Here is a 24,870-nt window from a genome sequence, read left to right on the forward strand (position 1 = left end):
AAAAAGAGGTATCTTCTAAAATTGTTTTATGGTAAAAAGCAAAAGACTGTTTTCTGGGGCAAATGCATCTAATATTCTTTACTCATGTACAAGATTTTGTTGAGGGCGGAGAACCCCAGGTATGAATTTATGGGACTTTCCTGCTAATCATCCAGAAGTGAAGGAAAATTGTGCTTGCTTACTCAAGGGTGCCTCATATCTTCAGTTCTTTCCACATGCAGTTTGAGACTTGATGTACCAAACAAGCAAATCAATTCTGGGAAGCTGGTTCCTGTGCCTTATTGAGTAGTGAGAGTTCTCCCATCTATTCTACAGGCAAAGGATTTGACTCTTAGCTAGTTTTTGCCTTGGTGTATTGCTCATCCACCAATTTTTTTCTTTTTCTTTTTAATAAATAGAGTTCAACCTGTACTAGAGAGTGGATTAACTAGCAATCCTGTCTTAAAGGGCTTCAAACTATTCCCAGATATACCGAGTGCAGTTCTGCTTGACTTTTCATACACTGCCTCAGTTAGGCAGTCTTTTGTGTGACCTCCTTGAGTGATCACTGCAAGTAGGTTTTAGTGTCTTATTCTCCAGTTAGTTTTATTAAGCTATGAGACAACATATTGACATTTCCTAGGATATATGTGTGTTATGAAGGAGACCAGCAGAGTAAGGACCCTGACTTCAGAAATGCAGACTTTGATTCACTCAAAGACCTGATGGGTAGGATCCCCTGGGAAACCAGACTGAGGGGAAAAGGAGTCCAGGAGAGCTGGTTATATTTTAAAGAAACCTTACTGAGGGTGCAGGAATGAACCATCCTAATGTGCAGGAAAGCTAGCAGGTATGGTAGAAGACCAGCTTGGCTTAGTAGGGATCTCTTCAGTAAACTAAATCACAAAAAAAAGAATCTTACAAGAAGTGGCAACTTGCATAAACAGCTAGGGAGGAGTATAAGAGCATTGCTTGGGCATGCAGGCATGAAGTCAGGAAGGCCCAAGCATAAGTGGAGTTGCAGCTAGTAAGGCATGTGAAGGGTAACAAGAAGGGTTTCTATGAGTATGTCAGCAACAAGAGGAAGATCGGGGAAAGTGTGGGTCCTTTACTGAATGGGGGAAGCAACGTAGTGATGGATGACATGGAAAAGGCTGAAATGCTCAATGCCTTTTTCATCTCAGTCTTCAAAGACAAGGTGAGCTTCCAGACTCCTGTACCTGGCAGCACAGCTTTGGGAGGAAATGAAGAGCCAACAGTGTCAAAAGAACAGGTTAGGGACTATTTAGAAAAGCTGGAAGTGTACACGTCCGTGGGGCCAGATAGGATGTATCCAAGGGTGTTGAGGGAGTTGGTGGATGTGGTTGCGGAGCCACTGGCCATCATCTTTGAAAACTTGTGGCAATCGGGGGAGGTCCTGGATGATTGGAAAAGGGCAAATATAGTGCCCATCTTTAAGAAAGGGAAGAAGGAGGATCCAGGGAACTACAGACCAGTCAGCCTCACCTCAGTCCCTGGAAAATGGAGCAGGTCCTCAATCAGTCCATTTCTAAGGACCTGAAAGGGAAGAAGGTGATTAGGAACAGTCAGCATGGATTCACCAAGGGCAAGTCATGCCTGACCAACCCGATAGACTTCTCTGATGAGAGGATTAACTCTGTGGATGTGGGAAGAGCAGTGGATGTGATATACCTTGACTTTAGGAAGGATTTAGATATAGTCTCCCACACCATTCTCACAAGTACAGGTAGGATGAGTGGACTGTAAGGTGAATAGAAAACTGGCTGAATCATTGGGCTCAGAGGGTAATAGTCAGTGGCTTCATGTCTAGTTGGCAGCTGCTGTCAGCTGAGGTTGGTCCTCGGGCCAGTTTTGTTCAATATTTTCATCAATGACCTGGAAGATGGGATGGAGTGTGCCCTCAGTGAGTTCATGGATCACATCAGGCTGGGAGGAGTAGTGGATCTGCCTAAGGGTAGGACTAGGATTCAGAGATACCTCGGCAAACTGGAGGACTGGACCAAAAGAAATCTTAAGAAGTTCAATAAAGACAAGTGCCAAGTCCTGCACTTAGGACGGAACAATCCCATGAACGGTTACAGGTAGGAGACCAACTGCCTAAGCAGCAGCTCTGCAGAAAAGGACCTGGGGGTTAGAGTAGACAATAAGCTGAATATAAGCTAACAGTGTGCCCTTGTTGTGAGGAAGGCTAACAGCATAGTGGGCTGCATTAGTAGGAATATTGCCAGCAGATGGAGGGAAGTGATTATTCCCCTCTATTCAGCACTGGTGAGGCCATGTCTGGAGTCCTGTGTCCAATTTTGGGCCCCCCACTACAGAAAGAATATGGATAAAATGGGAAGAGTCCAGAAGAGAGCAATGAAAATGGTTTGGGGGCTTGGGCACACGACTTCTGAGGAGAGGCTGAGGGAACAGGGCTTATTTAGTCTAGAGAAGAGAAGACTTTGAGGGGATTGAACAACAGCCTTCGGTTACCTGAAGGAAGGCTCCAGAGAGGCTGGAGCTAGACTGTTCCCAGTAGTGACAGATGACAGCACAAGGAGCAATGGTTTGACATTGCAGCAAGAGAAGTTTAGGTTGCATATTGGGAAGAATTTTCTCACTAGGAGGGTAGTAAAACACTGTAACATGTTACCCAGAGACTTGTTGGGCTGTCCATCCTTGGAGGTTTTTAAGACCTGAAGTCCTGGCTGGGATGATCTAGTTGGGGATGGTCCTGCTTTGAGCAGGGGGTTGGACTAGATGACCTCCTGCAGTCCCTTCCAACCCTGATTTTCTATGATTATATGATATGTTTTTGACATTTTCTCCATTATATTGGAGGTCAAATTCAGTCTTTCTTCACATGTGAAAGAAATGCGAACTCTGTGTGCATCTGAAGACACAGTTGTGTTCAGGGGGCCAGTTTTTTCTGGCATCATTACAGGCCTGTTGTCAGTTATCTGTAATCCTGACAGGAATAAAAAAAAGTTATAGGAAATGTTTTTGCTCTCGAATATATTCTGAGTGTTACATTTGAACAGTTATATCTCTATTCAGCTTACCTTTAGAGAGATGCGTGTATTTTGACTTTAATGGGACTACTTATGATAGTGAGACATAAGTATGGTTTTGTAGAACAATGTGGATTAAAAATGTCTTGTTGGATTTTTTTTTTTTTAGCTAAAAGTAATGATTTAGCTAGGGTTCCTTCAAACATCATTCTAATTAGTGCAAAAATGGGTGCAGAATCTTTTTAGAAGGAAAAAAAATCTTTCTCAGAACAAAGCTATATTTTGACAAACTTAACACAAGTTTATAAATGAATTGAGCATATTTTAATACTCTATTGTTTACAGTTGAGCATTTGACTCTTGTATGTATGTTTCTCATTTTTTACATACTTCTGGCATAAAATAATAATTTTCAGGCCTCCATGACACAGGACATAGACTTTTCTTTTGGTTTCACACAATGTAGGATGGGGTGGGCAACTATTTGGGCCTGCAGGCCACATAGGTAGCTCTGGGGAGCTGCTGCAGGCCAGTCAGCACCCCCTTCTGCCCCCAACAACAGCTCAGAGCCCGCACACCCTGCAGCTCCTCTCTACTACTGTCACAACAGCATGCAGCCTGAGCCCCAAGCCTGGCCTGCCCTGGACTCGTCTTGGTCAGGGAAGACTAGCTGAAACCTGCGTGTACAGCCCCAAACTAGCCTGACCCACATCTTCTCCAGGCCACCTGCCTGCCCTTGCTGAGCAGTGGCAGCGGCTGGGCAGAAGCTGCTGTTTGGTGCAGGGAAAAGATGCCTTTTCCCCCCTCTCCACTGCTAGGCCCTTCTTGATGATGCCGCCTGGAGCCCATGCCTGGGCTGCCGTGTGTCTCCACGCCGTCACTGCTGCCTCCGGGCTGTCCAGCAGGGCAGTGGTGGCAGTGCAGAGGAGCTGCAGGGCAGCCCAGGTGTGGGCTCCAGGTGGCTGCAGAAAGGAGGACCTGGCAGTGGTGAGGGGGAGGAGCAGTTTTTCCCTGTAACGAGCAGCAGTTTCTGCCTGGCCACCACCACTGTGACGGCTGCTCAGCATGGGTGGATGAGTCTGGAGCAGGTGTGGGGCAGGCTGGAGTTGGGACTGCGCGCGTGGGTTCCAACTGGTGTGCTCCAGGCGGGCTGAGTCTGGACTAGGCATGGGGGGTGAGCCAGGGGCAGGACTGTGTGTGCAAGTCCCCGCCAGTACCATGGGGCTTGGGCCAATGGCAGCAGCAGCCAGAAGGAGTTGCTGCCACCTGAGCTGCCTAGACAGGCAGTCCAGCTGCTGAGCTGCACCAGCCCCACTATGTGCTCAGGGGGTGGTGGGATGCACCACAAACCAGACGGTACCTGGGCCAGGGGGACCGAGGGACCCACTATGAGCCAGACAAAGTACCTCTGCAGGCTGTATTTGGAGGGGGAAGGGGAGGTGGGGTTTGCTTGGCATGAGCTGGAGTGGGGGCAGGTGGATTGGAACCCCTCTGTCCCGGCTCCTTCAGTTTGGACTGGGCAAAACCCAGCCTGCAGCTAGCTGCCCCTCCCCTATCTCTTCCTGCAGACAGCAGGGTGCTGGGATCGGGGGTGGGGCTGCATCAGCCCACCCCCATCTCTCCACAGGCAGGCTCAATTTCCACCCTTCCCCTCTCCTTCTGACCCAACAGGCCAACATGGGGGGGGGGCGTGTTTTAACTCATGGCGCTTTTGGCAAAGCACCATGAGTTAGAGCAGGGGCCTGCACATCTGTCACAAAGACTTTTTTTTTTGTTGCAAAGGATTTGAATTGTTATGGGATTCATACATGCTAGGGTTGGAAAGGACCTCAACAGATCAAGTCCGACCCTGTGCCTAGACAGAAAAGAGTGCTGGGGTCAGATGACCCCAGCCAGATGCCTATCCAGCCTTCAATAAGAATTTTTCCCCCTGTCACTTCACTCACCCCTAGTTGACCCAAGTGAGACTTGAACTGAGATCTCCCACATGGTACGCAGAAACTCTGTATCACACAGACACCAGTACTGGCTTAGTAGTAGTAATAAGCAGCATTGTTATGGAATAATACATACCAGGACCATACCTTGCTCTGTAAGGGAATAAGATGGTCTCCAAATTTGGTTTTTAGGTTAGGTTTTCATAGTTTGGAAAAATTATTTTGTCTAAATGAGTCAGAATATATTTATGTTAAAAACTAAAGAGAAAAATATATGATCTTGGGATTGTTGTTGCTATATCTAGCTAGATAAGATTTACCAGTAGAATCCAGATATATCTGACTCTTGTGGCTGTTATGATCATGTAGGATAAAGAAGAAAATAGTACCATAAATGATGGTAGAGTTTCTTCAGAAAATCTTTTGCTTTTTCCAGTACAGAAATTGTTTGCACGTTTATTTTCTTTAAATATGCAAGAGGTATCTCTGTGTGCTTTCTATTGAATGCCACTTGACAAGAATTACATTTTCAAAGAGTCTGAAGAAGTTCATTTTATTGTAAGACTAGATGATAGATTGTCCTAGAGTTTTTCAAGTTAACTTCTTAGCCTTTTATGCACACACAAAGTACCCTCAAAAAGTACTGTTTGAGCCCTTAATAGCAGGGGTGGGCCAAATGATGGATCCAGCTAGCAGCCGGACTTCATTTCCCAGCAGCCCCTGCCTGCATCACTGTGTCCAGTTACCATGGAGACCTCAGTAGCAGTGGTGCTGTAACAGCAGGGGGCTAGGGTTTTCATGGAGACCAGCCCCAGCAGCACTGGCAGGGCATGTGGCTGGTTGGGGAGGTTCTTCAGGATCAGGGCTGGGATCTTGCAGTAAAGACACCATGGTCCAGGGACAGGGCAGAGCCGCGATCCATTGCCTGCATGCCCTTCCCGGGGTGTATGGGCAGCAGATCACAGCTCTGCCCTGGCTCTGGACCATGCTGTCACCATCGCATGATCCCAGCCTTAAAGCAGCTCCCCACCCAGCTATGTGCCTTGCCAGAGCTGCTGGGGCTGGTCTTCATGGAAACCCTCTTCCCAGGCTGTCACAGCCTTGCTGCTCCTGGGATCTCCATGGAAAGTGGCTGCAGTGATACATGCAGGAGCTGCTGGGAAATGGAGTCCGCTGTGGGCCTGATCTGCCCCACGGGCCAGACTTTGCCCGCCCCTGCCTTGTAGGCTGGGTCTGCTGCTCCAGCTGTCACAAATGGAATTAAAAATATTGAGATTCATAATTTATTATTTATATAGTACCAAAAAGGGTATAGTCAATTATAGGTAACATGAAGACACTTTCTGCTCCGCAGGCGTTACAGTTTAAAACCTAAACTGGTAGCGTGGCATTACAGACTGAGGCATTATGGTATATCACAGATGAGACAACTGTCTGGGATAGGATAAGGGGACCCGAAACAAATTTAATTATAGGGTTACTTATTTGCTGAATGTTACCTTGACTTTTTTGCTTTTTTGGACAACCAGTAAATAACTTTCCAGTTCTCAAGTCTAGCTAGTGGGAAAATGTATTTATTCTGTAAATGGTTATTTATGGTTCTTCTTCAGAAAAAGCACCTTCAGGTTTTTAACTTTTAGTGAAAGTGGTAATGCCCAGCTAAAGAGGGGGTGCCCTTAAGCACTTCACTGAATCAAAGTCTCTGAACAGGAGACCTGTTTCCTATGCAAACTAAAGTAACAAGGACAATAATGCAAGTCCACTGTTTCATGTTTCACATTTTAAATTAATCTCCTAGAGAGGTAGGAAGGTCCCCACACCCATTCATGGGATGATTGTAGGCATGTGTTGAGGGAGTAAAACTAGATATACCTATATGTTTCTGAACCATGCTAACATTAGATAGGCTCACTCCCTACTAAAGCTTGCCTCACTCCTTACTAAGGCTTCAAATTCATTCATTTTACAAGAGCAAATCAGAGAGATGTGCTATACTTCATCTCATTGTAGATGAGTAACAAATGAGTTTTTCCCTACTGTGAAGTTTCAACAAAAGATGATGGTCTGGGCCAATGTTTTTTAAACAGTGCATCAGTTCCAGCTGTGTGTGCTGCTTAAATTGCTGTTGCTAACAGTATTAAGAATTCAGATATTCCCAAGAAGGCTCTAAGTTTGCCACTTTGCGGAGCTAGGGAGTATATTTCACAACCTTGCCATTTTGAGTCAGATGGAGACAGTCTACCTGAGTATTTCTGTTGGCTGTACATTACAACTGACTATAAGAATAATGAAAAAAGCTAGGCATCTATATTCTTTTCCCAAAAGGAAGCTTAGTTTCTGCAAGTAGCAGCAAAATTGTAGTAAGTAAAATTATATGTTCTGAATTTTTTTTACATGCCTGTGATTTTCCAGCATCCTCAGTCGTAACTCTTAAACTAGTATTGCAAGGCAGGGAACTCTGGAAGCGTTCTAAATTGAACTGCACTTGGGAGTAGAAAAGGCTTTGACCGAAATGCCAGATCTCATCAGCATTGAAATCTTTGGAAGATTGGATTTAGGTCCAAATCTGAACTTTTCATCTTCAATCTGGAGGGAGGAATAGTTACATTCTCTCAGGACTTGTAGTGCTCAGCCTTCTGAGGTGTTTTTACTTATGGTCAGATGTACTTACTGCTAGCAGGGCTCAAGCTAGTGGCCCTGCAGTACAATTATTTGTTATTTGTTTTGCAACAAGCCATAAGGCACAATTGCTTTTATTTATTTTTTTCTTGGTATAAAAGTCATTTTGTTTATACAGGCTTACTAAACACGTGCAACTTATTTGCTACGTAGTAACACACATTTTCTTTTCCCTAAGCTTTCACTCCATAAATTGGTATTTCACCAGAGGCCTTATGACACTTCATTATTGAAGTGGAATGTGGGAGCCGTTAGTTGTGTAATGTACTCAAGCCAATTCGACATCTATTGTTACAGGGCTGTGGAATCACGTTGTATGCTGACAGAAGCACTGTTGGACAACAGAAAAAATTGTCTCCTTTTAGTATTGTGAATAATTTGAGAACTTAAAAATACATTTGCATGTTCTTGACCTCTACTAAGGTGATAAGATGGTAACACATTAATCCTGATTTGTGCCAGAATTATCGTTCAGGTGACTTCCTGCTTGAGGAGAAATTGATTCAGGGCCATTCCTCTGGTCTCTTATGCTGATAAGATCTCTCGCATATATCTATCATAATAATGATGGCTACATTAGGTGCTTTACTCCCTCTGCATATATTGTTTGTAGCAGCAACACTTGATGGGCTGACTCGGGGACACAGACATCTACCATTTTAATACTAATTGAGACATTTTTCAATTTTGGAGTTAGCTTATCATGCACATTGCCTTCCTGGTACTATTTTACATCTAATTCAGTCAGTATTAGAGCTCACCTATGCCGAGTGCTATACAAATGCACAGTATGAAGCAGTCTGCCCTGAAGAGCTTGATCACAGAGCAGAGACAGATACTAACTGGAAGAGCAGAAGTGTCATTATTCCTTTTTTTTATAGGTGGTGAAGTGAAGCATAGAGAAATAAAACAGTAGGTCCAAGTCTTCCCATCCTGGTTGATAGGAGGTGAAAACAGAAATACAAAATGGAGATGCAAGACAATGGAGTCTTGGACTCTGTGCTCGTGAAAGCCATGCAAACCTGCCATGCTAATATTAATTTATTTTTATTATAGTGATAAAGATTTCATTCAGTATCATTATACCATTGAGCTAGACACAAAACGATAGCCTGTGCCCCAGAGAGTTTACAGTCTCCCTTTTAACACAGAGCACTACTAAGCAGGCAAGCAAAAGAGCAGTAACAGAGGAGGTAAACATCACAGTGTTGAGAGATCTTATAGGTATCCCAAGTAGATGCCAAATTATTGGAAGTTATTAGAACTTAACTCTTCAGATCTGCTTCTAAATAATACAGTTTTGATACCGTGACACGATGAACACATCCAGAGATTCCTTGACCCCTCTTGTCGGTGAAAACTGAAGAAACTCAGGAGCTTTCAGATGTTTTCAGCAACAGTGAAAAGGAGAACTATTCACCTGTGATTTTTCTTATCTAAAAAATGAACCCAAGCAATTTTTCTTTAAAAAGATGTTTCAAGATGCTAAATTATAAATAAATAAATAAATAGCTGGCTATTGTTCCCACTTAAGTTTTGCATTTCTTGGGAGTATTTGTGGTTATTTTTCCTGTAGCTAAGGCCAGAAACACTGGCTGACAGATAGCTCTCTGTCAGAACACTAACTATCCTTATCAGCATGAAAACAAGCTGCATCAATCATGTTATCAGCCTGTGTTTAGAGCTGCAATTTAATGGAAGCTCCTGGTAATACTTTTATCAACAACTGATAAGGGAAACAGCAGCTATATTAACTATGTTAAAAATAACCCCAATTCTAGGCTTCTTTTGGTTCCATAAACCGGTAATTGAGAAAATTCAAATATGTAAAATCCTTTATTCGTTGTATTGGCTGAATAGCAGGTCTCACAAAATGGTGTAGAGTATTGCATGGTGTGCCACATAATGGATTTAAACATGCGTGGTACTGCTCAGTGCCATTTACTCCCCTTAATTTTGGAGGGCTTGGAAGCGTTCCTTTAGTCTAACTTTTGTTTTAAATGTTTATTTGTAGTGAGTTTGTAGTGGATGTTGTGGCTCCTGAGCTAACAGCCCTGGAGACTTGTACCCTCCCTTAAGCCACAGACAGTCCAGAGACTTGGTCAGAAATTTTCCAGTGGCATCTTGGAAATGCTGATGTCTGAAATATCTCACTGAATCATTGTAATTTGGAGGGATCATCTGATAGAATACAGGCAGGCAGGTTTCCATTAGAATCTTTTCGAGATTTCTCTAGCTTGCCTACCCAGATCTTCAGCTGCTCATGTGGTGTATTGTTTTAGAGTTAAGACTCCAGTGCTACTAGAACAGGGGCAGGTAATTATTTTGGCTGGAGGGCAGCTTAACGAGTTCTGGGGAGCTGCTGAGGGGGCTGCAAGCGTAGCCCAGCCCCTTGACAGGTGACCTGCCCCCTGGTTGCCATCTTGGGACCAGAACCCCTGACCTTTGCTACAAATGTCCCTCCCTTGAAACTGGAAAAAAACAAGTTGTATACTAAAAATCAAATACCAACACTAGCATATTTTAATTTTATTTTAAAAATATTTTTGTCCTGTTTTGTGTGTCTGGTGTTGTCTATATAGAGATGATTGAATAATAGCTCAAAATGAAGTCTTACTCTTGTATATTGTTGGGGGGAGGGATAGGAGGTAAGGCTGGGTGGGTATGGAGTTTGTGGGGGGGGTGTGTGTGGGGTGTGGGGCTGTGTGGATGTGGGTGGGTATGGGGAGTTTGTGGGGGGAATGTGTTTGTGGGGATATGTAGGTGTATATGTGGGTGGGTATGGGGCTAGTGTGTGTGTGTGTGTGTGTGTGTGTGTGTGTGTGCGCGCGCGTGCGTGTGTGCATGTGGAGGGGTATGTGAGCATAGCAGTGTGTGGGGCTCCCCTCAGAGGTGCATGGGTGTGTGTGTGGGCTTGTGGTGTGTGTGATTGTGTGTGGGGGAGGGTGTAGTTGTGCAGTTTGCTGGGGGGGGGTATGGTGGTGTGTGCATGGAAGCCCCCTGCACACACCTACCTGAGCCAGTCAGCACCCACCTCCACACCAACCCTACAACCATCCAGTGCCTGCGTGCCCTGCAGCTCCTCCCTGCCACTGCCAACAACACGCAGCCCCAGTGCACCCTGCACTTGCTCCAGACTCAATCCCGTCGGAGCAGATCAGCCAGGACTCAGGCACAGCCCGGACCTGGCCCACTCCGCACCACCCACCCGTGGTGCATCCTGATGCCCCCTGGACACACAACAGGCTTGGATGGCTCCATGGCTGGACTGCCTTTCTAGGCAGTCTAGGAGGCAGCTGCTTCCAGCTGCCGCCACCGCCAGTCCCAGCTCTGCAGTACTGACGGGGACATGTGCTGCACATCCCTGACCCCACGTGCCCCGCACCTGCTCCAGGTTTGCCCACCCAGGCTCAGCAGTGGCAGTGTGAGACAGAAGCTACTGCTCAGTATGGGGTAAAAGCAGCCATTGCTGGTGCTTCCTGGTGTAGCTGCCCAGAGCCTGCGTGGGGCTGCCCTGCATCTACACCGCATCACCGTCGCCTCTGGCTGCCTAGCAGTGCCAGCCCTGTGCAGGCTCTGGGCAGCTACACCAGGAAGCACCGGCAGTGGCGAGGGGGTGGGACCACTTTAACCCTGCACTGATCAGCAGCTTTTGTCCCACGCTGCTGCTGCTGAGCTTGGGTGGGCGAACCTGGAGCAGGTTCAGGGCACATGGGGTCAGGGCTATGCAGCGTGGGTCCCTGCTGGTATCACAGGGCTGGGGCCAGTGGCGGTGGCAGCTGGAAGGAGCTGCTGCTACCTGGGCTGCCAAAAAAAGGCAGTTCAGCTGCAGAGCCGCCCCAGCCCCACTGCGTGCCTAGGGGGCGGCAGGATGCACCACAGCCGGATGGTGCCTGGGCTAGGTGGGACCGAGGGACCTGCTGTGGACTGGGCAAAGATCTGCCATGGGCTGGGCCATATTTTGCCCAGCTCTGTACTAGAAACAGGCACCCCAACAGCCCTAAATGCCCTGTGGGCATTGGTTGCAGGTAGGACTTGGGGCTTTCTGACCTGAGAACTGTGGCAATTCCAAGGCTCCCTGTGATGCAGTTTGGAAATAGTGAAGGCTCTCAGGACTTTCTAGGTTTCCTGCCATGGAGCTGAGATTCGTTTATATTATTCATATAATGCTCTGTTTTAGACTGTCCCAGTGCTTACCACAATACAAAGACAATGCAACAGTCACTGCAGCCACAGATGATATGATTGATAGCTACTGTCTGCGGGTGACATACACTAAGTGAAAGCACCAGTTTGTGAAGTGAAAATGTTTCAGCGTCATTGTAGAAAAACCAGGCCCCATGGGTGGCTGTGATGCCTCCTGGTGGCCGTGCAGCCTCTGCTCCCACCCTAGCCCCCTGGGTCTCCTTTGTTCTCTCGCTTGTCACGTCTTCTCATAATTAGTTAAATTGATGGAAAGGGAGGCTGCCCTAAAGTCCCAGAGTGAGCCCTTATCTGTGCTTGTAACCATTGAGTCCATGAGTCTCAGACTTGCCCCCAAGTCCTAGGTGGGCACTCCTGGCTTGTCAGTGCTCCAACACAATAATCGCCTTAAGGGCTAACTCTGACCTCCCCTGCAGCTAGGCCCAAGTCTCGCAGTTACCAATCACCCTTCAGTGGGTGCTCAGCTCAGTTTCCTCTTAGTTGATTTGGACCTTCCTGCCCATATTAGTTGCTGTCCCTCTTAGGGCTCAGGCGTCTATGCCTTTAAATCATCTCTGCCTCTTCTTGGGGCTATGGGTCCCAGGCCCTGTTTTTCACCCCTCCTCTGGATCTCATCCTTCTATGTTCATAGCAAGGCTATGTTCCTTGCCCCTCCTGGGCTACAGGCCCCTGGTCTTGCCCCTCTTAGGCTATGATTTTGCCCCTCTTGGGCTGTGGGTCCCTGGCCCCTGGTCTTGCCCCTTTCAAGCTATGATCTTGCCCTTCTTGGAGTACGGGTACCTGGTCCCAATACTGCCCTATTCAGGCAGCGTGCTCAAGTCCCTCTTCCTCTCTCGTCTTCTAGCAGAAGCCTACTTTTTGTGTCGGGGCTCAGCCCCTGGCAGGACTCCCCACAACTGTCATGTGCCTCTTTGGCACTCCTGGGGGCCTCCTGCCCCCCACCCACCCTTCAGTACCAATCCCAAACTGTGGGCAACAACTCCAACACAAACATAAGCACATGTGCTAGTAAGTCCTACTCCTTCTGCCTGTGTAACTAGCCTTCTCTTGTAATCCTGTAACCTTTTACTCGCAGCCTTCATTGCAGGCAGCTTTCAGTGGATCTCTTGGCTCTCATCCTTTAAGAGTGGGGCTTCATCCCTGGTATCTTATAGTCTTCAGAGTAAACAGCTCCCAGCCAGTCTCTGGCAAAGTCCTTTTCAGGGCAGAGCTCCTTCCCTGGCATCCTGCAGTGACAGACTGCCTCCTAGTCTCAAGCCCTGTCCTTTTCGATCTCCTAAGTCCTGCCCCTGCCGGTCATGTGGCTCCCCCTGCCACCTGTAGGGCCGATTCATTAGGACCTCCCAACCAGATGGCACGGGAGGTGGCAAGTACATTTGCAGCCTTGGTGCCTGGCTAGGCTCTGCTCCACTACCTTACTGCAGCAGAGCCATGAGCCAGTGGCATTTATTTCATTGCCTACCTCTCTGCAGCCATCTCCTCCATGCGGTGTTCTCTTGACTGGCAGCAGCTCTTTTCTTCCTGAATGGCCAATCCTCTGCCTGCATAACAGGGTTTCCCTGGTGCTTGCTCCTGCACAGCTACCCCCTGTTCAGCTGCTTGGACTCTTATCTGCTGTAAGTTTTTTCCTTTTAAAGTATTGGGAGTGTTACAACCATCTTTTAAGAACTTAAATGCAATGCCAATGCCCCTCTGCCAATCAGCAGTGAGGGGCGGGGCCTCTGGGAAATGCCCGCAAAATCGGCTCTTGGTGGTGGAGCCAAGCCACAAAACTTGCTTTGTCTCACCACGAGTTAAGTAGACTTATAGTCATAACTTAATCTGGCCTGGGCTGAGGCTAGTGCTAGTACTGGAGTAAGCAGGCCTGTTGAGGCTGAGAGTTCAGGGCTGAGCCCATTGTGGCTAAGTGCAGAATTTCTCTTGGCTCTGTTGATCCCGTTAAAGCCTGTCAGTGGCTCTGACAGCTTTTCCAAGTTGGCAGCAACTGACACTTTTCATTTCCCAGGATGGAGGAGTTTACATAGATATTGGGCTGAGAGTCACTAAATTGAGAGGGAGAGATAGCTGAGTGGAAAACAAAGGAATGGAAACCAGGGGTTGTAATAGTAACTCTGGCACGCTCTTGTTATGATGTTGGAGCTTACGTCAACTTTGCCTTTATGTTCTCATGCCTCTAATGTGAGAGGCAAGAAGTTTTTGTGGTATCTTTTTTTGGACTAACCGTGTAGTTGGGAGAGCTGTTGGACAAGCTTTTGATTGTCAAGGAGGCCCTTCAGGTCTTAAGCATCAAGTACCATAAGAAGGGCACTTGATGCCTAAACGCTTGTCCATCTGCTCTCCCAACTATACAGTAGGTTCATTAAAAGATATCACAAAAAATTCATGCCCCTCAAACATTTCATGTATCATCATGGCTACATGGACACTCCAACCATCCTATGGGTAGAATTCATATGTTTTTAAGGCCAGAAATCATCAGATCAATAATTCTCAACGAGGGTGCTGCTGTACCCTGGAGTCCCTTGAGATCCTTTCAAGGCTACCACACAATGTTAGCTCTATTAGATATTTAAATATAATTCACAAGATAATCCTAGAGATTTCAAACAGTGTTAAAAACATTCTGACCTACAGAGGCCATTTTTTTTTTTTTGCCAACAGAAAAACTCTTGTATTTGTTTTTCTCTAGTAAAAAAAAAAAAAAAATAAAGTAAAAACTAAGACCTGGCATTTTCCAAGGGGTGCCTTGACCTAAGGAGGACTGCAATGAGTCTGGTTGAGAACCGCAGCATTAGATCATTTTGTGCATTTTATAATCTAACACCAGCCATAGAATTTTGGTTTTTTTTTCTGGTATTCAGTCCTGTAACTTGAATACTGACCTACTCTAATCACAGGGTGGGTTTAGGGCTAATTGCCGTTTATACAGTGTTTTGAAAATGAGAAGGTGCCTATTAAATACTGTTTAACATGCCTATAAAGTACTGTTTAATGTTCTGTTGTCTTGGGATTCAGATATCACCAGGTCTTCCAGTTGGTGCTGATGTCTGTCATATTGCAGTTGGGCTTTTTGTGAGTGCATACTTGCAATCATTTTGAAGCGAAAGCTTTTTGCTTAGAAAACCTATTTGAACATAGTCCTTGTGGACTATAGGCAAAGCTTCTTATCTTGCTATGAAACTTATAAATGCTTTTGATTAGAAGTGTCTGGTGTTTTCCATCTTGTATGCAACGGGGGTTGTGATTCACTGATGAAAACAGTGCATGAGATTTCACACCTGCCTTATCTTTAATACTGTAAGTGCACCGTGTGGTTTGGTTTGGCAGTCAGCATTTGAGACCTGAGACTGGTGTTACTCTCTGGGCTGGCAGGTGCTGGGAATAAGGCATCATGCTTGGCTGCTGGAGCAAAGAAACATCTCACTTTGGTTGCAGTTCCTCTGGTGACCTGTTCATGTTACAGTTACTGGCTTCAAAAAGGACTGTTTACTTTGTCAGAACAGGAGAGCCAAGGACACTTAGGTCTGGAGTAGTAAGGTTGTGTGTAACTGTGCACAATGTCATCCAAGAGCTGCTTTTTTCTACTAAGGGAGAAGTGGAATGAATATGAATAATGAATAATAAATGCAACAAAAAATGGATCTAGTTGGTGTAGTCGGCCTCTCATTTGGAATCTGCCCTAAAAAAATAAACACTTTTGAAAAATGTTAAGTTTTTGCAGCAAACCATTTAAAACCACTAGGAAAAGGGTGTTTTAGGGTACGGACACACATTTGATTTATTACAGAGTATATTGACTTTACTCCTTAACAAAAATGGAGTTGGCACAGTGCAGAGGTATGAAATGATGTAAGACATCACTCTGGGGTAAAGTTTCCTCTTAAAGTGAAGAGCATCTCCGGAGTTATCTGCAGTGTGTGTCCACACCGTTAGTCTATCTTTTTTTTTTTTTTTTTAAACTGATTATAGTGTTGTTGTTTTTTTAAAAGAAAAGCTTTTGTGTCTAGATTGATAAATTTCATATCTTGGTAAAATAGATGTATAGTGAAACCAGCAGTGGGTCTTGAACAGTTGCTAGTGGATGTTGCCATGCACTAATGCATTGCTTCTCAACCTTTTTAGACTCTAGGCACCCCTCTGAAAATGCCAGCTCTTAGTTTTCACTCATTTGTTGAAAATAATAGAGCAATTCTTCACTTGGATAGAGCACAACAGGTCTGTATGTTTTAATGTTATGGATTCCTAGTTGAAGTCTCCAGGTTTATCGTGTGACTTCTGTTTTCACATCCAACAGTGCCAAGATTGTGTGGCACCCTTGAAAGGGTCATAGCCATGGCTCCCTGGCTAAGAATGATTGCACTAATGGTTTAGAAACAAAATAGCTTGTAATCACTTGGAAATGAGTATAGCCCCAATGACTGATACAAAATTCCTAAAACAACAACTCCTATTTTTGCACCTGTTTTTATGGTTAGGTGCCCAGAACTCAGTACTGTAATTAATGTGAGTTCTCGTGTATCTAATCTGCCTTGAAAAATTTGACTTTTATTCCAGAATGCACTTGGTATGGCATTAGAAAGAACACTTGCAGGCTGTAGCACTTTACAGCACTTAGAATTAGATGCTTTTTGCAATACATATTTTAGGTGGTATGTTATCTGATCTTCGGCTATGGTACTTCTGGGTGCAAATGGTACATCCCGTAAACTCTGAATAGCACACATTTAGTATGACATTACTGTAATACAGTAGCCATCACTGCCAGTCGATCCCTGCAGGTAACTTTATTCCATAAGGAATCTTAAAGTTCATTGTCTTGCCCATTGGAGAACGTTGAAGCTGTTTTAGGAACGTGTACATGTTGAAGTGATGGTTGGTTGGTTGCTGTAGCTGGTGATCACGCTGTAAAGTTAATATGAATTCTATGACACCAGATCCAAAACCAAGCTCGTGGTTTATCAAGCGGTTGTAATCCCAACCTCACTGTATGGAGCTGAGATGTGGAAAACATACAGGAGGCATCTCAAGCTACTGGAGAAGTACCATCAGTGCTATCTGTGGAAGATGCTTTGAATCCAGTGGGATGACAGATGCACCAACATTAGCACAAACACCATGAGCATCGAGGCGATGATCGTCTGACATTTAACTTCACTGGGCTGGCCACGTCGTCGGGATGTCCAGTTCCAGATACCTGAGGCAAGTCTTACTCCCCCAGCTCAGTCAAGGCATATACTTAAGAGGAGGACAGAGAAAGTGCTTCAAGGGTGTTCTCAAGGCCAACTTGAAAAAAATGCAACATCGACTTCAGCTTGTGGGAGACTATCACCCAGGACTGCCACAAGTGGAGGAAGAGTCTGCTGCAAGGATCTCAGTACTTTGAAACCTTACGACGACAGCAGGAGACGAAAAAGTGGGAGCAGCAGAAACAGCGTGCTGTGGACCAAATCAAGCACCCAGAGCCAACCACCTGTCACGGAAACATGTGTCTGAGCTGCAACAGGGTCTCTTGGCTCTGGATGGGCTTTGTCAGCCAATCTTTGGACTGACAAATAAGATAATCATGGAAGATGATTGTCTTTGACTGTGAGGAATTGCTGCTGGTGCTGAACTTAATGACAGTCAAGAACTAAAATGACCTGTTGTAAAATAACAATGAGGTGGCATTGCAAATGCAACAACGGAGGAAATACTGAGGGTGAAGAGTTTCTTGATTTTATTTATTTATTTATTTATTTATTTTTAATGCCAAGTTCTAGTCTGAAACTTTTGCTCCATAGTTAAAAATTCATAAATTTATAAAAGCTGTAGCAACCACAATAATGTCTTGAATAGCAGCACAGGTCTGGATATTCATTGCCAAATGAACATTGCTGATTGCAGCGGTGTATTTTCTGCAAAGTTAAGTGTTGGCAGAACTGCAGCCTGTCAATGTTGGGTTGATATGATGGCTTTCTAGTATTGATTTCTAGAAACAGGGATCTGAAAAATATGGTAAATTATACCTGTCCATCATGCTCATTATAAAATCAGTTGAAACACATTTCTGTGTTGGATGTGTGGATGGATTGAAATCTTGATGGAAAGACTGCAGATAAAATCCTGTCCCATCGCAGTGAAATGTGTGGGAATTTTCTATTATTTACTTTGGGCCAGGATTTTGCACCATGATTTGGCTTTATTTGGTGAGGGTCAAATTAAATTCCTAGTGCGAACAAACAGCAACTATGTGGAGCTCTTGGGTGTTTAGTTACATCAGGGCTGATATAGGCAGCTGGCTGGGGCAATTTACCCTATAGCTTGACTCTCCCATGGGCTGACCAAACTGCTCACCAAGTGGGGTAACTAAAACTGTTAAAATCACACTTGAAAAAATGATTCAGCTTGTTCTGCTTTTGCTTGTTTGGCTTCTGGCATATAGTTGCTGACATATAGTTGTACTGTGTCTGAATGTCTCATAGGGTAATATGGACTTAAAAAAATAACACTGAAAGGCATGAATTTGGGCTTTCCCCATATCACCCGGAGCTACAAAATGGAGTTTATGCAAAAGACAAACAGGAAGGAGAATAGAAAATGCAGTGTAGCTGTTGAGGTACAGAGCTTGGTGTCATTTGTGATGTGTGTAACTAATTATTTTGCTTTTAGTGCTGAAATTAATATAAGCTTTGTCTGCAATGTTGATCTTGACAAATGCAATTGTAGAACTGACATTTGTTCAGCTAGACCATACTATTAGCAGACTTTTTTATATACTGTTTGAGGGAGAAAAATACTGATTCTGTGGCTTAAGCCACAATTAACACATACTGTGAGGAAATACTGCAAGTTCAGGTTGCTCATTGATTCTGGTAAAGCACGAGAGAGATTCAGGATGTTAAATAACCCATTTTCATCTTTCTTTTTCCAACCCCTAGCCCCCCCACACATGCATATGCATGCATGTACATACAAGCAGAGCTATAAATTAGATTGCAGTAGTGATATTGTTGCTTATTAACTTAAAAATTAGCCAAGTATTAACATTGCTGGCATGCATATAATGCCATTCCAGTTTTAATTTTGTAATATGGCCTGACACATGCATGTTCATGGATGCTAGTAGTGAAGCACAGCATGTGTCTTTGTGTTTGCACCTTCATATTTTAGAAGAGTGTTTAAGCATTGATTCACAGTATGCTCCATATTGTTGCCTTCTTCCTCCCTTGATTCCCAGGTTGTCATGGGGATAGATTTTTCAGCTACTGAGCTGAGGCAGAATAGGGCTTGGAATCAGTGAACCAGATATTGTAAATATTGCAACAATATTGCAAAGATTTATTTGCTTCCTTGTTCTTGCAACTTTGTGTGTGTGTGCGTCTCCTCTCTTTATATTAGGCTACATATTATAGGGCTAGATACATGTTTTCTACTCACATACATACGTTTCCTTTTTTATAGTGCTGATCACATGCCACTCAAGCATATTTTAACTTATGCAATGGCAATTTTTTTTTACCTCCCCATTTCCTATCAAAATGGTAATGACAGTGGCTGTTGGGAGGATAGTTTGATATTATTTTGGATAAAACTAGACTTTAAATGTACTGAAAATGTATCATTGTGTCAGTTAGAAAGCATGTGCTGAAAACGTGTGGTCTTCATTAGACTACTGTAGAAGTTGCTCCCTTCCCCTGTACCGTACCTTCTTTCAGTCCTGTTGAAATAATTCATTTGCTCCTGGGTTATTTTGAGCCCATTATTAGCAGTCCTGGAAGCAAGTATCTCAATGGATAGCAGTCCGGGAAGCAAGTCTTGGAATTATGGAACATTAAAAATTAAAAAACGGAAAATTAAAAATTAAAAATACATATAAAGCAACCAGTTATCAGGAGTCAAAATCAAAACACCACCCTGGTGGACAAAGTACAGAGCTCCAGAACTGGAACCAGTGTCCATCACTTTCAGCATAGTCAGTGTAGGTGTAAGTGCATCACTGCAGATGGGCTAGTTAGCTTGGTAGCTACCTCCCATACTGGAAGTCACATACTTGTAGATATACTCTCTGTTTCATGGAGCCCTTTTGGACAATGGGTTCCAGCCCCAGAATACAAGGGAGTTGCAGAAAATTCAGGATTGTTTGTTGCTTTAAAGATGTACCATTTTCTAGATTAACACTGCTTCTGTTGAAGTCATTCATAACTCCTGTTGGCTTGGACAAGAGGAGGAGCAGCCTCTTAATTTGTCACAGCTTAGAGCAGGGGTGGGCAAAATCCAGCTCACAGAGGGAGTTTGGCCCATGGTGAGTCCTTCCTGGTCCGGCCCATGACACATTTTGCCACCCCTGGGTGCACAGCGGGGCTGGGGCCGTGCTGTGGCTCGACTGTGCTTCTAGGCAGCCCAGGGCACGGTCTTTACTTCTGGCTGCTGCTGCTAGCCCCAGCCCCATAGTACTGGCAGGGACACGTGTGCATCCGTGGCCCAGTCTTGGCCTGGCCTGCTTCTACTCTGGATGCACTTTGACTGTAGTGGACCAGCTCCTGACTAGCTGGGACTCAAGTGCACAGCCCAGACCCTGGCCTGCCCCGCATCCACTCCAGACCACCCACCCATGATGAGTGGTGGTGACCGCAGTGGCAGCTGGGCATAAACTGCTGTTGGGCACTGGGGAAAAAGCTGACCCCTCCCTCTGCTGAGTCCTTCTTGCTGTGGTCCCCTCAAGCTAGCATACAGGTTGCCTTGAGGTTCCTCTTCACTACTATGACCAGCACTGCCTTTGAGTCACCCAGCAGGGCAGTGGTGGCAGTGGAGAGGAGCTGTAGGAAAGCCCGAGTGTGGGCTCCAGGTGGCTGCAGCAAGAAGGGCACCACAGCAGCGAGGGGGAGGGGGCCGCTTTTCTCCTGAGCCCAGCAGCAGCTTCTGCCTGGTTGCCACCACTGCTGCTGCTGCTGTTCAGCAAGGGCAGGCAGTCTGAAGTGGGCACGGGGTGGGCCGGGGTCAGGGCTGTGCACCCAAGTCCTGGCTGGGCCAGAGCTGGTCTGCTCCAGCTGGGGCAAGTCTGGAGCAGGTGAGGGGTGGGCTGGGGCTCTGCGCTCAGCTGCTGCTGGGCACTGGTTGTAGGGAGGAGTCGCAGGGTGCCTGGGCTGGGGAGGTGCGGGGGTACTGACTGGCCCACAACAGTTCCCCAGAACTGCTTACGTGGCCTGTGGGCCCAAATAATTGCCCGCCACTGGATTAGAATATAGTAAGTATTCGTTTCAATGTGCATGCATAAAACATACTTTATAAATCCATTTTTGAATTTCAAGCTTAATAAATCAGAATAAATAGCTTTGTACAGAACAGTTTTTGTTTGTGAATGCAAGGAATTGAAATATGAAATAAATTAAATGTCCCTGGTTTATTTGGAGAATAAGTGTCAGGCCATAATAAAATAATTGCGTGTTGCTCTTCATTTCACAAAGTCCTCTTTTCAGTTTTGAAAAATGAATCTAACTTGATTCCATGGTTCTTCCTATGACCACTTAACTGATTTCCATTTTGCTAACTGTATGTGTTTGTCACTGTCATAACAAAACTGCTCAACTCTCCATACCAGAATATCAGCCCCTGTATATTTTCAATAAATTAAAACCTGAGTAATACCTAAAATATCTAGCAGATGATAATTTTACTGATATACTTCGATATCATTGGAGGCTTTTCTGTATTGATGGCATTACAGAATGCAACAGCTGAAAGATGCAATTGTTGATTGTAGATGTATATACTGATTTATTACTGGAATACTAGCATGCCCATACACATGTTCCGAGGGCGGGGTAGGAGGTGGGGAGGGCATTTTAATTAGAGCGGCTCTTGGAAGCTGCTCTAATTAAAATGCCCACAGTGTCTCATGTACTGAGTGTCCCACATTTCAAAATGGTTGCAGGGGCGATTTTAACTAAAGCTCCTTCAACAAGCTTTAGTTAAAGCACCCTGCTGCCATGTTGGAATGTGGTTTGCTGAATACATGAGATGCTGCAGCTTGCTGGAGCATTCAGATTTAGAGCACTTCAGCAGACTTTTGGTTAATCCAGCAGGCTAGTCGGACTACATCGGAGCACGTGTAAAAGTGCCCCTAGTGTACATATGTAGTAACTATATACCCACACACACATACTGATCACTTGGGAAAACTGTTGACTCTGCTGGGGCCCAGCCCAAAGAACTATTGTTTTCAGATTTGCTCCTCACTTCCACATGCTTAGGGAGAGCAGGGTCTGACAGCAAGGGGGAAAAAGGCTGTGGGTGGGGGAGGAAGAGCAAGAGGGCTACCTGAACCCCACTTAGATTTACTTTCTCTGCTGAAACTGTGGGACAGGACAAATTTAAGTCAAATCGCCAATAGTTAGATTCTATACCTGGATAATTATAACATATGTATACATTTTCCATATATAGAATATAGTTATTGAGACTTTTTTATATTCTGGGTCATCTTATATTTGGGTAAATACAGCACTTGGTTTTGCAGCAAACCTGACAGAAAGCAGTTTCTCCGAAGTTGTATGACAGTCAGAGGCAAGGGAGATCTCAAATCATCACCACTAAATTTTTTCCATTCTTAGTAACTCAATTGCATTGTTAAATATTGTTGTAAAAAGTATTGTTGTAAAACAAACATTTCTCCCCCCACTCCAAAAAAGAAAAAAAGTAACATTTGATGGAGACCAAGAGGAAAGATATGAACTCAGATGGTTCTTTATAACTTTTGTGTGTCTAGGGTTTATGTTTCTGGCTGTTTAAACTCTGTAGGAAAAAAGCCAAAATTCTTTTTATAAAGTTTCTGGCAATATCCTTCTACAGATTAGGAAATACAGTGTCAGTTTTGCTGTCAGTGCAGAAAGCTATTTTATTAAGCACCAACTTTGGAATACCTAGAGCTGTGAAACTGGTTCAAATCCCAGCAGTGCTGACTTGGCGCTTGGTCTTTCTGAAGTAAGTACCGGTTCCATACTGCCTCTTTGGCGGCCTTTTGGGGTAAGAGCTTGGAATTCAAGGTTGTATTTGGTTTATTTGGAAAGTAAAGGTGACAGTAGATTTTTTATTTTTATTTATTTTTTTAAAGAAAGCAGCTTTTGGCCAAAATACCTTACTATGCTGATCCAGTGCACTCTTTATAGCCCATTTTCATGAAGGTGCCTGCCTTTTACTACTGAAATAAATCCTTGCTTGCATAAAATTTATTAAAAGTTTTGGGATCCCTCAGGACAAACAGACTTATGTAAATAGAATGATATAATGTGATTGAGTAACGTGTTATTTGTCTATACAGGAAAAGAAGCATCGTAAAATCTGTCAGGGTTACATCAGTGCAAAGGACCTGATCCATTAGTTCACTAGCACATCTTTAACATTAACATTAAATACATTAGCAGTCTTACCGAATTACAATTTTGTTGGGCTGGGGCCTGAAATGAGGTAAAATAGCTTCAGTGATAGGCATTTATTTACTGGAGATTATGCATATATTTAATAACATAAGTTGAATGCTTCTTACTTAACTGGTATACATCAATAAAAATTTCATTGATGACAACACAGTTGTATTAGTAAGAGAAGAATCAGGCCAGGGTTTTTGTTAGGAATAGTATTGTACTCCCCATTTCCCCATGTAAATATTTGTTCAAGCATTAAGGGTGCAGACAGAAGTGCAGTTCCCAGCTGTAACAGAATAATTTATGCAAAGCGTTTTAAGTTAGTGTTACCCCAGACCAAACAGAAGTTCACTGTTGGTTCTGGGAAAGGCAGTGGAGGGAGTTCATTTTGGGGGTTGGAGGGTGCTGTGAAGGGTGGGAGCATTACACTGAGAGTGGACTCCATTACACATGCTCCAACCTCGGGGGTAGGGAGACACTAAAAACCCCCAGACTGAACTCCCTCCACTCTCTTTCCCTCCTCCTGTTCTGAAAACAGTGATAGTCTGGGAGCTCTGCAGACGCACATTACAGAAGACAGTACACTTTGAAGCATCTTCATCTGATGCCTCATGCAATGAGGAGTCAGATTTCCACTTGATTGGCCATTTTTGAAGCTGTCTGTAGCAGTGCACTTGTATTTGGTCACAGCTATAAAATGCTTCCTGTGGCCAGATCAGGCGAAAATTATCACTTCTATCTGCACCCTAAATTTGGAAATTGCCTAAGTATTGTTTTTAATGTAGTGAAGGCATGTAGTAGAGGCTGAATACTGATGCTTCTTAGCAGGATTACCAAAAAAAATGTGTTAACTCCTAAATAAATAAGTAGGGAAGAATCCAACTTTCCAAAGTTAACATTATGAGTACATACAAATGTTGAGCTAACTTAGATCAAGAAAGTGTTAACCTGATCTAGCAAATGCCTGCACTCTGCAGCCCAGTTCCAGGGCTGTGCTGTTCCTGCCCTCTCTATCTCCCTTACTTCCTTTCCCCCTCCCCTGAGAGAAGGGAATCGGAAGATTATCCTTCATGTTGGATTTCTCTAATTTTTCTTTCTCCATTTGGGATTAAAGTTTGCATCAACACTTTGTCACTGGTGATACAAACTGGAAATTTTGAAGCATTTTGTTTTGCAAACGTGTGCTCCATCCCACCCTAAATGCCCCAAGCCCCTGCACATACAAAAAGGAGAAGACACAGAAAAGGTGAGCAGTGAATTTGGGTGCCAAGTTACTAAATACATTATTTTTAATTTCTGGACAAAACTTTTGCAATATTTTCTCTAATTTTAGTTCAGAGATGAATTAGTCTCTAAGATGCCACCCAGCCCTGCCTTCTGCCAGACTCCAGACTAACAAGACTAACCAACTGAGAAAACCACATCAATTATATAATGTGCTCTCATTTTTTTTTTTTAAAGTCAACTTTAGTAGAAGTCTGGTTAATAGATCAAGGGAGTCAGCTGATGAGCCACATATGTTTGAAAGGGCTGCATCTGAATCTTTAGTGAGAAGAAAACTTTCTTCCTGTTGGTATGGAGCCCAACTGGAGTGTGGAAAAATCCATTAAATGGAAGAAGTTAACACTGAGTTATATCATTTTTAAGAGAGAGTGGTAT

At 44.4% G+C, this 24,870-nt stretch overlaps 1 protein-coding gene across 7 annotated transcripts in view; it reads left to right on the top strand.

Moving 5' to 3' along the window:
* Window positions 1-24,870, top strand: part of DIP2C (disco interacting protein 2 homolog C) — a 464,954-nt gene that overhangs the window by 87,892 nt on the left and 352,192 nt on the right. The gene's annotated exons all lie outside the window — the stretch shown is intronic.

The sequence above is a fragment of the Alligator mississippiensis genome, chromosome 5, assembly GCF_030867095.1.
Source record: "Alligator mississippiensis isolate rAllMis1 chromosome 5, rAllMis1, whole genome shotgun sequence".
NCBI lineage: Eukaryota > Metazoa > Chordata > Crocodylia > Alligatoridae > Alligator > Alligator mississippiensis.